Here is an 11,005-nt window from a genome sequence, read left to right as displayed (position 1 = left end):
TCTTACACTTTGTAAGAGCCCGATAGTTTTTTCTTAACAAAATTTCAAAGGGATATAATTCTAGCAGAGAAGAAAGGCCCTTATCATGAGTGAGCATGTAATTTGGTAATCTAGAATTTTTTTTTTTTGAGGTGGAGTGGGGAGATATATATATTGGGTATGTTTCAAGAAATTAACATATTGGTTTGCCAAAGATACCTCACATTACAGTCTAGGAGAGAAGGTGTAGGTTTACCCCAGAAGGATTTTAGATGATTAGATACATAAGGTGTGGAGATAGTGGAGTACATAGAGCATAAAAGAAGACAGGGCTAGACCTAACTTGGATTCCTGAAATACGGAAAAAGAAGATAGTCTTTCGCCTCACATGGCTTGCTCCAGACAAATACAATGTATGTTGTACACCTCATTGAATTAGCCATTTTAAGGGCCTTTTTGTTACCTGGTGGGCCTTCAACAAAGCTCGTCTCGCACATGCTTTTATGTAGAGCTATCCTTTATGATTTGATAGATTGGTATTATATGTCAAATTTCAAGATGAAGACTTTGGGGAACTTTTAAAAAGAACAAAAATATCACAGTGATGATAAAAATTACATTTAAAAAGAACTTAAAATACTTCAGTTTTCAGTTTTTTTCTTATTTTCTCTGTATTTGATACAACTTCTTGCCTGAATAATGAAATATGTACTCTTGAAACTCATTCAAAGTATACATCATATCCCTATTTTAATTATTTTCCTGAATGTTTCTAGAAAATTTAACACTGGTTGTTCACAAGTTTATTAGTAATTAAAGCATGGAAATGGTATGTAGATTGATTGAGCCATGGCTAAAGATGAAGAAAAGGCCGGATGGCGGGCGTGAATATAAGAAATTGCCTAAAGATATGAAGAAGCTTGATGGATTATACGTGACATTTATAGCTAGAGCTAGCATCAACATCGGATGTTGGCTTAGAAAATGTTGATTGCACTGTTCTTCCCGACTCTGTATCACCTGCCTCAGGATCTCCTACTATTGTATAAAATAATGCCTACTTCCCGGGCTTCTCTTTGCACTGTAAGTTCCATACCAACTATCCCCCTGCACCTCTCATCATCTGTCAAGTGATTTGATAATTGTACTATTCTAGATATAATTTATGACCGCTGAATCTTATATGGTCTATGAACAATTTGCAGATGCGCGTGTACTTGAGGATGTATGCTCTTGAATAATTGGTGTTGACTGTTTGCTCTTCTGCTGACATTAGAATCATCACACGGGTTGAAAGACTTTGCAAGATCTTGGGGTTTGTTCTTTATCCTAATCCTTTAAAAAGAAAGAGATTCCCCATTACTCATTCTTTACTATTTGAATTTCGTACTTTAATTAATGTGCGTATGTCTTGAATATTTGTGGTTTCTCTAATTTTGTTAATTCGTGCTAGAATTTTTGATTTTGTGTTGAAATGTGGATTTTGGGAAATGAGATAGTTTTTAAGGCATTATAAATGATATTTACTATCATTATTTCTCTATTCTTCCTCCTTTTCCTATTTATCTGCAGACAAGTGAATGTTAGGGCGAGAAATTTGAAGTCCTTTATCATGATTGATCGAACAACGCAAAATTTCTTACTCAACTCTCCTTGTATAACAATCAAGAACATCACACTAATTCCTTACCCCATTTTGCTCTTCTCCTCTCTCTCTTTTCTAAAATGTGATTTCTAAATTTAGATTTTCAAAAAAGAGAAATTTGAGCTATCTGAGGCCAAAGTTCTTAGAAATTTAAAGTGTTCTTAAATCTAAATTTTTCAATAACTCCGCTTTTGAATGTACTAACACTTCTTGCCAAGAGGTTGACAGGGTACTCATTCATTATTTGTCCGGACTTGCACTTCTCGCTAATGAATTCCTAACCATTTCTATATCTTTCCCATCAAATTTGTGTCTATGTGGCTTCCTTCATTGTATTCCATGGTTCCTTTATTTCCTCTTCTGGTTTTCAGATCTATCCCATGTGAGTTGGCTATTATTGGTTTGTTTTTTATTAATTGTGTTTTGTGGTTGATTTGTTATGTAATTTATAATTGGCTTCTCAATTGAATGGATTAGATTTTTTGTTGGTTATTGCTTGTTATATGATATCATCATCATTCGTGGTTTTCTTTGTCAAAGTTAGTCATAGTTTGGGGAAAATATTTGTTTATCATTCATTTAATTAAATCACTATTTTTCTTTATTTATCTTTCGATTCAGTCTTCTCCTTTGAATGAAATCAAATTGATTAACTAATAAAATCATATTATATTAAGTCAAATAAAAAAAACAAAACAGAATCGTCTCCAATGGCCTTATGTGTCCAAGGTTGGATTATGGATTCGTCAAATGTAATTTAGTTCCTAGAGATTGTTAATGGGCTGTATAATTTCTTCTTAAAGCTTTTGTTTTGTAATTTATGGATTACATATCTGTATTGGAGTCGTAGTTAAGTTAAGTTTCTTTAGTTTAAAGTTAAGTGTGCTTAGAAGTAGCTTATTAAGTGTGTGTTGTTGAAGTGACACCCTGGTGATGTTTTGGAATATGTTATATGTTGGAATGATGTAACTGAAGCGGGTGAAAAAAGATATGACGTAATATCCTAAGCAATGTTTTAGGTTGTCCATATTTAGGGGAAGTGCTGCCGAAATTTTTAATAATTAATTAAGGTTAAGAGTTTTAATTGGTGTCTTTGAAATAGGCTAGGCCGTAATTAAATCTTTGAAGTTGTTTGAAAAGTCATAGTTTGTTTAGTAGGTGTTAATTGTAACTTGCAAGCAGCTCGTCAAGGGCGGGCTGTTACAGGTATAGCTAAAGTTCAGCTTCGATCTTCTAATAGATATAATGGATGCAATGCTTAATTTGACATTAAATCGGATATATTTTATAATTAAAAAATGCATTGCATCTATTGTTTGCCTTTTTAAATTAGTGAGAAATTAAATCAGATAGATTATTATAAATAAGATTAAAATTTGTTAAATTTAGATAATCCATTATGTTATTCTTGAAATAAATCAAATTAGAGGGTTAGAATTACAACATGTTAGATTTAATTCAATCTTTTTGGGTGACAATATTCTTTGTGTTGCTGTTATTTAGTTGGGGGATGGAGAACGAAAATGAACTTTCAAGTTAGCGATCCCCCACTTCCAAGTTATTTTTCCAAAATAGGAAAAACTAGAATGTTTTACTTTTATGACTAAGATTTGAGTCATTGACTTTCTTATTTAAGTGTGGTTTATGACTTCGTGTAAGGAAAAGTAAAAAAGAGTATTGTAAATGGGGTTTGTGTAAGGAAAAGTAAGAAAGAAAATGTTGTCAGTGGGTTTTTGTGATTAATAAGTAGGAAAGAGAGTGTTACATATTGGGTAAGACGAGAAAAAACTTTGAAATTTTTAAATAGTAATGCCGGTCTAATGGAAGATCTCTAAAGGAGAGAGGGAGGGATTAGTTGTTTTCTATATTTTGGTTGTGGGGGTGCATAAATTTTCAACATACATTGGTATTGCAGTCAACATTGAGTAGATGTTGACAACTCTGGTTTTCCTTGCCATCGACTTGGAGGGTTTTACTGGACCCAAGTTAAGGTGTGGGATTGTGAAAGGCTTATTTGAAGTTTTATGTCAACATTTAGTTAGAGAGTAATTACTGATTAGTGAAGCTCAAGGGAAGGCATCATATGTCCACCGGGGCATGTTTTCCATTTTTTGATCATCTTACAGAGTTTTTTTAGTATATTAAAGTTCCATTTTGGTCTTACGAATTCTGTTAATTGCTCACTGACTTGGTTGTATAGTGTGGTAATTACATATGCATTAAGTGGATCTAATAACTTGAAAAAGTGTCGGTTTGTTATATTGTTAATGAATCTGTAGTTTTTTTGAGTTTGGTAATTTGTTATATTGTTAATTAATCCATATATTTTTTTAATTTTGGTAATTAAAAGTTGCTTTCTAGCTGGTTTATTCTCTTCTGTTATGATTTAATTAATATTTATTTATGTATTGCAACTTTTTTCATACCGTTGCGTTGCGATATAAATACCTCTCTGATCAATAAGCTTAAACTATTGACTGTATTCTCTTCTTGTTTTTTTTTTGTTTTTGTTTCTTTTTAAAAAATAAATAAATTTTGTATGTTGTACTAGGTTGTCTGTATGCATTGTTATATTTCGTATTTATTCTCAGGCATTTGAAAGTGGGAAGTTGGTGAAAGCTTATGTTTCTGGCAGGTTATATCGCATATATAGAAGGTCATTGTTGTTAAAATTATCCTTTATAGCCTGTAGGGTTCTATACTTGTATCACACAATGTTACACCCAAATATGTTTGTATAATTGCACTGTAAATGTCATGGATAGTTGAGAAATGGTCAAGAAGTATACATTTTTTGGGTGGAATTCTTGCAGACGCCCAAGTGTGTCTCATGCTACTTGTTGTCATGCGTACTTTTATGTCAACATTTGATACAAGATGTTTATGTTTATGTTTATGTACTCCGTAGTGTTTTATCGTGCATGTTTTATTAACCTTTCCTCCTTGTTTGATTTGGAATTACTTGGAGCTACTTATAGGGTTTAACTTGCGAATTTTATGACAATTTCAGGGTACTAAGAGTATTACAACCATCGCCCTAATATTAAGACAGTGATCTACACATATGAAGTTGCAGTCAGATAAGCACAATAATCACAATGTTGAATTTAAACTTTGACGACGATGAAGATGCCAACATAGGAAATAAAATACAGATTCCTAGGATCGTGTGGTGCAACAAGTTTTTATACAGTAAGGCATGAGACAACAACTTCAATCTGTATACAAATAGTTTATTGTTCCTTGAATCCAATAACATAATGAATTTTTTGATGAAATACATGATTACACATTTACACTATAATAGTTAATCATACATTTCTACCCTATATACAACGAGCATATCGCATCGTCAAACAACACTAGCCTATGAAGGCCGAACATTGATCAATCTATTTTTCTATCTCGTGGAACTAAGCTTGATAGCCATGTCTATTTATCTCATTTACAAAACAAACATCATACATGTATGTTGCAAACATGTACGAAGTATGTTGCAAGTATTAGCAATCTTAAGCAATATTTATGTTGTTTCACAATAGATAGTATGTTTTTGCTACAAATACAAAATTATAAGTATTTTTCTTTTTTTTGAGCTAAGATACAAAATAATATTAATTAACCATATTTGCCGGCTTAACATATTTCCACAACATCAAAACTTTCTCTCTCTACCCAACAGTCTCTCCCCTACTGAAACCTAAACACAAAGTCTTTCTCCTGCCGCCGGTGGCCTGAGCACCGCTTCTCACCTCGGGTCACCGGCAAGCAGACTAATATTCAGGGTTATAAACTCAACTTTGGTAGTCGGTTAGCAATGTCGAATCTCAGATCTGGTTCAAAGTCCTTCTCTTTGGTGTCCTATTCACAGATCTCGTTCGCCGCCTGTGAGGGGGTCGAAAAAGCGCGAGGCTAATGCGTGACCTCGTCCCTCGTGGGTGTGACGATTCTTTTTATTCAATCAAGTGTAATTGGATTTCCTGTGAGTATACACCCAATTGACTAGTAATATAGGAGTCGCCATTCAGTTTTTAACGACAATGAGAAAAACTGACAAAACCCGGTTATCGTGACATAAAGGGAGTGCAATTATGTTTGACCACGACGGCCGTAGGTTCCCTTGTGATCCCTGGTGTGGGGATCTCTCAATATACACCCGCAAGGTAGAGATTGAGGGTTCGGGGGACTGTAACTACCGAGAGGAGTACTTCGCTCGTCGATAACTCCAGAGGCAGGATATCCTTACTAGCTCAGCATAAATAATTGAAGGGACATGCGTTAACTATTAAACTAATCTGAGGTTATTTTAGCAATATGCAACGTATAATACTAATTCGATCGCGATTATCTGATTTAAATAGCATTAAGGGACCTAGCATGATAATCCGATTTCCCAAAAATATTATATTTGTTAGGCGTGATAGAACAATCAGATTAGGTTATTTTAACAGTTCATAAAAAGGGCGAGGAAAGCAGTTAAATCATCAAAAAGGGACACATTACGATGCACCATTGAGAGGTGCGTCACGGTTCTCAGAAAACTAACCACTTTGACTTTGCTATTTCTCCTTTTTATTTAACGAATCTCAATTATGGGACAGGATACGTTCTGTTCGATTTATGGATCGATTGCGACAGAACGCGTGAACAATTTCGCAGCGAGAGGCTTAGGCTAAGGGTTGGAGTCAATACTCAGAATATAATTATGTGTTGTTGTTGTTCTTTTCACGTCGAATTTAGGGGCCTATTTATAGGGAAGAGTTCGTGGAAAGATAGAATTGCAGAGTTCTAATCCACAGAGAATTAGGAAAAAACACGTACCCAGGTATTTTCAGCGCCCAGGCCTGGGCGCCGAAGATTTTGGCGACCAGAGCCAGGCGTTGAAAATAGGGTCTGGGTTGTTTTCTTTAGTCAGATTCGGATTCCTGAAATCCATAGAGTTTGAGATTAATTCGAGTCTTTTAGCGCGTATCAATTTTGTGACGGAATGCATCCGGGCCCGTTACGAAATCTAGGCTCGTTAGGATTTCAATTAATACGTAACTCTTATTTCCGAATCATATTAGGAATAGGATTCTCACAGTTTTCTATCTTATTTAGGATTTATGTTGGAATGCAACACCTAATTCTGACAGGTTTCTATCTTTTATGATTTGCCACTTTTAGAAGCTACCTTTTACGGCAGTTACTATTTTTAGCAGGTTTCCATAAATAGCAGGTTTCGGGTGAAATGAAATGGGGAATCGAGATTCGTTTATTTTATTGGAGATGCGTTGTCAAGTGGAGTTTTTACGTCTTCATCATCGAACCTTTCCCTTGCGGGAATGGGGAGAAAAGTAGGTGTCTACAGTTAGCCCCCACTTTGACTCAGTCTTGGAGTAAGACGATGGTCAAAGTATTAGACGGAGTGCGTCACACAAGCCACGGTGTATTGTGACCTGTTTTGCGAGGGTCTCCCGAGCCCCCGAGTGATAACATTTGACTTAAGGGTCATCACTTGAAGTGTCGACATATCCCTCACGTGTCATTGGGATTTGTCAACTGATAGTGTAGAAACTTCCTCACTTTGTCATTGGAAGAATCTAAAGGTGCGTAGAAACTCCCTCACTTTGTCATTGGGAGTAGCTACAGAGTTTTTCGAAATCAAAGCTATAAAGTGTAATTGGGCCTGGCCAAGCCCAATCACGAGGTAAAAACTTTTTTTTTTTTTAAAAGATTCTCATTTTCAGGGCTAGCTAAACGAGAAAACCCCCTTGTTTTTATAGGACGTAAAACGAAGGAAAATCCAGCAAAAGTTATCGCTGCAACGACTAAGGACCTGCGCGGTTTAATGGCGCAGACCGCGCCGGCCGAAGATGGCGAGCCTGTCCGCTAAGGGTGGACACCCCGTCCGATAGAAGTGGACGAATCTGTTTTTGAAATTTTGAAAATGAGGACCTACGCGGTTTGTGACGTAGACCCCGCCGGCTGAAGATGGCGAACCTTGTCCGCTAAGGGTGGACACCCCGTCCGATAGAAGTGGACGAATCTATTTTTGAAATTTATTTTGCTTTTTTTTAAAAAATAAGGACCTATGTGGTTTGCGCCGTAGACCCCGCCGGCTGAAGATAGCGAGCCTATTTTAAATTTGAAGACTTTATTTTTCGAAAACTGAGGACCTGCGCGGCTAGTGACGCAGGCCCCGCCCGCTGAGGGTGGGCGAGCCCTGTCCGCTGAGGGTGGACGTCCCTGAATTCGTTTTCTTTTCGATTTTGGAACTCGCGCGGTTTGTGACGCGATTCTTGCCTGACTGAAGATGGGCAAGTCCCTATTTCATTTTTTCTTGTGATTTCTTTTGAGAATTTCTTTTTATTCATTCTTGTAGGAGCGAATTCTTCCGAGGGATGCTCGGATTTAGTTGCAACCTGAATGTGGGTTGGCAATGTGTTTAGATGGACCATAGTCTCGTGGTCATCACCTTTTCATGGTTTTGAGCTAGTCTTTTCGGCTCAATTTTGCCACTACCTGGGTCCTTGATTAGGGGACTATGTATAAGTGTCAATGGCGACCTTTGTCTTGAGGTCGTAAACCGGTTTTATTTTTTGAGACATCCAAACACGGGACTTCGTACAGTGTAGTCTGGGAATATTTTTTTTACTTTGCATAATATATATTTTCCTTCGAGCCCCCAAGCATTCGTGCTTGACGGTCATTTCTTGTCAAAGAGGTTCCTACGCATTCTGTAATGTCCTTGATCGTGTTTGGGATTGTGCTCGTAAGTGCGAGCGATCTTTGTAGTGGTGTGCTACTCTTAACAAAGCCGTGAGGTGCGACTTTCAGTAAAGAAATCGGCAACTCTCAAATCAAATGAATATGGCAGGACCCTATAGAAGTCAGAGAGGGTCTGGGATCATTTTCGGTGCCCAAGCCTGGGCGTTAAAGATTTCGGCGCCCAGCGCTGGGCGCTGAAAATAATTCCTGGCGAGCTTTCTTGATGACACAGTTGGCCTCTTGGAAGTTCTATGTATTCTCTTCTCTTTTGTTTTTTCTTTATTTTTAGAATGTGATGATTTCCTTGAGAAGCCGTAGCCAATTGGTGGACTACGGTGCTTGTCGCTTTGGGGCGATCATTTTAAGGAAAACGAATCTTAGAATGGCTCTTAAGGCGTACAGCTATTGCAATAGTTGGGCGAGTCTATTTGGCCTGAGGAACATACCTTGAGGCGTAAGATTTTGATCGCTCTTGTATATATACATTTTTTTCTTTTGAACGCGTTCGTGAATGTTCGGTACTTAGAATGATGATATGTATGTGCGAATGAGCGTTCACAGAATGGTCGTCGTGTGCGGTCCATTAATCAGTTTGCTTGAATCATTTATTTTAATTTTTTTTTGAGCAATGACTGATTGTGAATAGTTTGCTTAGAAGCTTGATAGGGTTAAGGCCCATTCATGAAGTGGGCTTAAACATCGTGCCCTTTCGATTGTTCAAACATTTGCTTCGAGAATTTTTTATTTTGCTATGGTCGTTTCGTAGCTTAGAGCCCCCAAGTATGCATGTTGGGATGCTTCCTTTTGGCGTACGATTTTTGTAGGTTCTTCCGAGAAAGGTGCTTTGGGGTTCCGCTCGTGTAGGTGCGAGCTATCCCTTTCGTGGTAGGTAATATTTTGCTACCTTTTAATCCTTAATGTAGAAGTCGTGTGGCTTGCATTTTGAATTTGGGCGATAAGTAGTCTTTGCCTCTTGTACACATACTCTTTGGTCGCGCCCGCATTAGTGCAGTATGCCTTACTCTCTTTTTTTAGACTTGTACTGTGGGATGGTTAAACTTTATGGTGCGACGTAGGCTTGTGTGGCCTAACGGCGTGTCTTAGAACATTCCTCCAGGTGTTGGGATATCATTATTATTTTTTGCATTGGAGTACTTCATCACGCCTTGTTCAGGTGCTCGAACAAGTGTAGCACCTTCTGCGTGGGTTTGCACGGCTTATTACTTCGTTCGGTGCGAGGATTCATGGTGTTTCTTTATTATTTTTATATCTGGGCAAAACTTGGCTAGGAGAAAGAATCAGCGCCCAGGCTGGGGCGTTAAAGATATTGGCGCCCAGCTCTGTGCGTTGAGAATTATCTCTGGGTATATTTTGACAGTTCTTATCTTTGATTTTTCTTCTTTCGCTTTTGCTTTGGAACGAGGTAGACTGTGTAACGAGCGCTTGTAGGGCGAGCGTTATGTGCAGTAGTTTGATCGGAGTTTTGGTGACTCGTGATTTTCAGTTACCCTTGTTAGTGGGGTGACTTTATATATTCTAAGTAGTGCTTAGAATTTGGGAGGGGTTGTAGCCATTCTAAGATTCGTTTTACATGATTAAAGCTTAGGATTGTGCCCCTATGATGTATGTATAGCATTAGCGTCGAGAATTTGCGATAAAATCGTCATTTCGAGCATTTTTAGAGTGTTTTTCTCAAGCCCCCAATTGTAGCTATGGGATTGGCTTGGCGCTATAATGCTTTGCATACGTCTTTATGCATTCATGGTGACATGGATCATGAATAGTTTGAACCAGACTCGTTTGGTGCGAGGTACGTTCGAGTAGTGACCTGCTACTTCTTTTGTAAATGTCGTATTATACGACATCGTCATGGTCAAGGTAGTAACATGTGGAAGTGTGCCTTGACCAAAAGTTAGGTGCCTTTCTTTACCCATAATCATATTTAGAAATCTCTTGACTCACTTGCAACATTGAGATAAACGCATACTTAGCTTAAACCAACGACACTTTATTATGTTCGAAGAAGTCTTTGAAAGTCATTTGAAAATTATTTAAAATCCGAGTCCTACTGTGTACAATCCGAGGTGTCCAAAGTAGGTTGACTTATAGAAGGGTTCATACAGGATTACATGAGTGAATCAAAATACTGTTACAATTTTTGGAATGCTGTCTAAGGATTTGCTGGAAGTCAGGGTGCAGGCGTCAAGATATTACTTGTGCCCGTTTGGCATATGCTTTAGGCTTTTAGGGCCATCTTTTCCAGAATTGCGGGAATATAAACATGTTGTCGAATTGACTTAGATTTACTTGGTGTATGTCCGTACAAAAGGTCAAGGTATACTTAGTTCTTTCCCTAGCTTTTTCACTTCGATTTTTTAGCCCCCAGTAGCTATTATGTCTTCCCATTAATGATGCTTTTAGATTTCGGTTTTAGATGCCCGTGTCATATGTCTGAGTAGGGTGAGCCTTGGTTAAGTGCCAAGTCCTATTGACAATGTCTGATTTTTTTCAAAGGGGATTCGCGAGCATTTGAGTTACCATGAACGGATGCCCTGAGCTCGAAGGAACGATGGGGCGACGCCGTAGAACAATCCTCTTTATTGCAAGCTTACTGCCTTTACTACTTGTTGG

At 37.7% G+C, this 11,005-nt stretch overlaps 1 long non-coding RNA gene across 2 annotated transcripts; it reads left to right on the top strand.

Annotated features, from left to right (window-relative positions):
- The first annotated feature begins 527 nt into the window (after positions 1–527).
- On the top strand, positions 528–4,928 carry LOC110777434 (uncharacterized). 2 transcript variants are annotated; one of them, XR_002530435.2, is made up of 4 exons: positions 528–709; positions 817–1,062; positions 1,185–1,294; positions 4,635–4,928. It is a non-coding gene; the product is annotated as an uncharacterized lncRNA (long non-coding RNA). The 2 variants fall into 2 exon arrangements; XR_002530434.2 differs by having other exon boundaries at positions 533–1,062.
- The last annotated feature ends 6,077 nt before the right edge of the window (positions 4,929–11,005 follow it).

This window comes from Spinacia oleracea, chromosome 4 (genome assembly GCF_020520425.1).
Source record: "Spinacia oleracea cultivar Varoflay chromosome 4, BTI_SOV_V1, whole genome shotgun sequence".
Lineage (NCBI taxonomy): Eukaryota > Viridiplantae > Streptophyta > Magnoliopsida > Caryophyllales > Amaranthaceae > Spinacia > Spinacia oleracea.
This window is presented reverse-complemented; position numbering and strand designations above follow the sequence as displayed.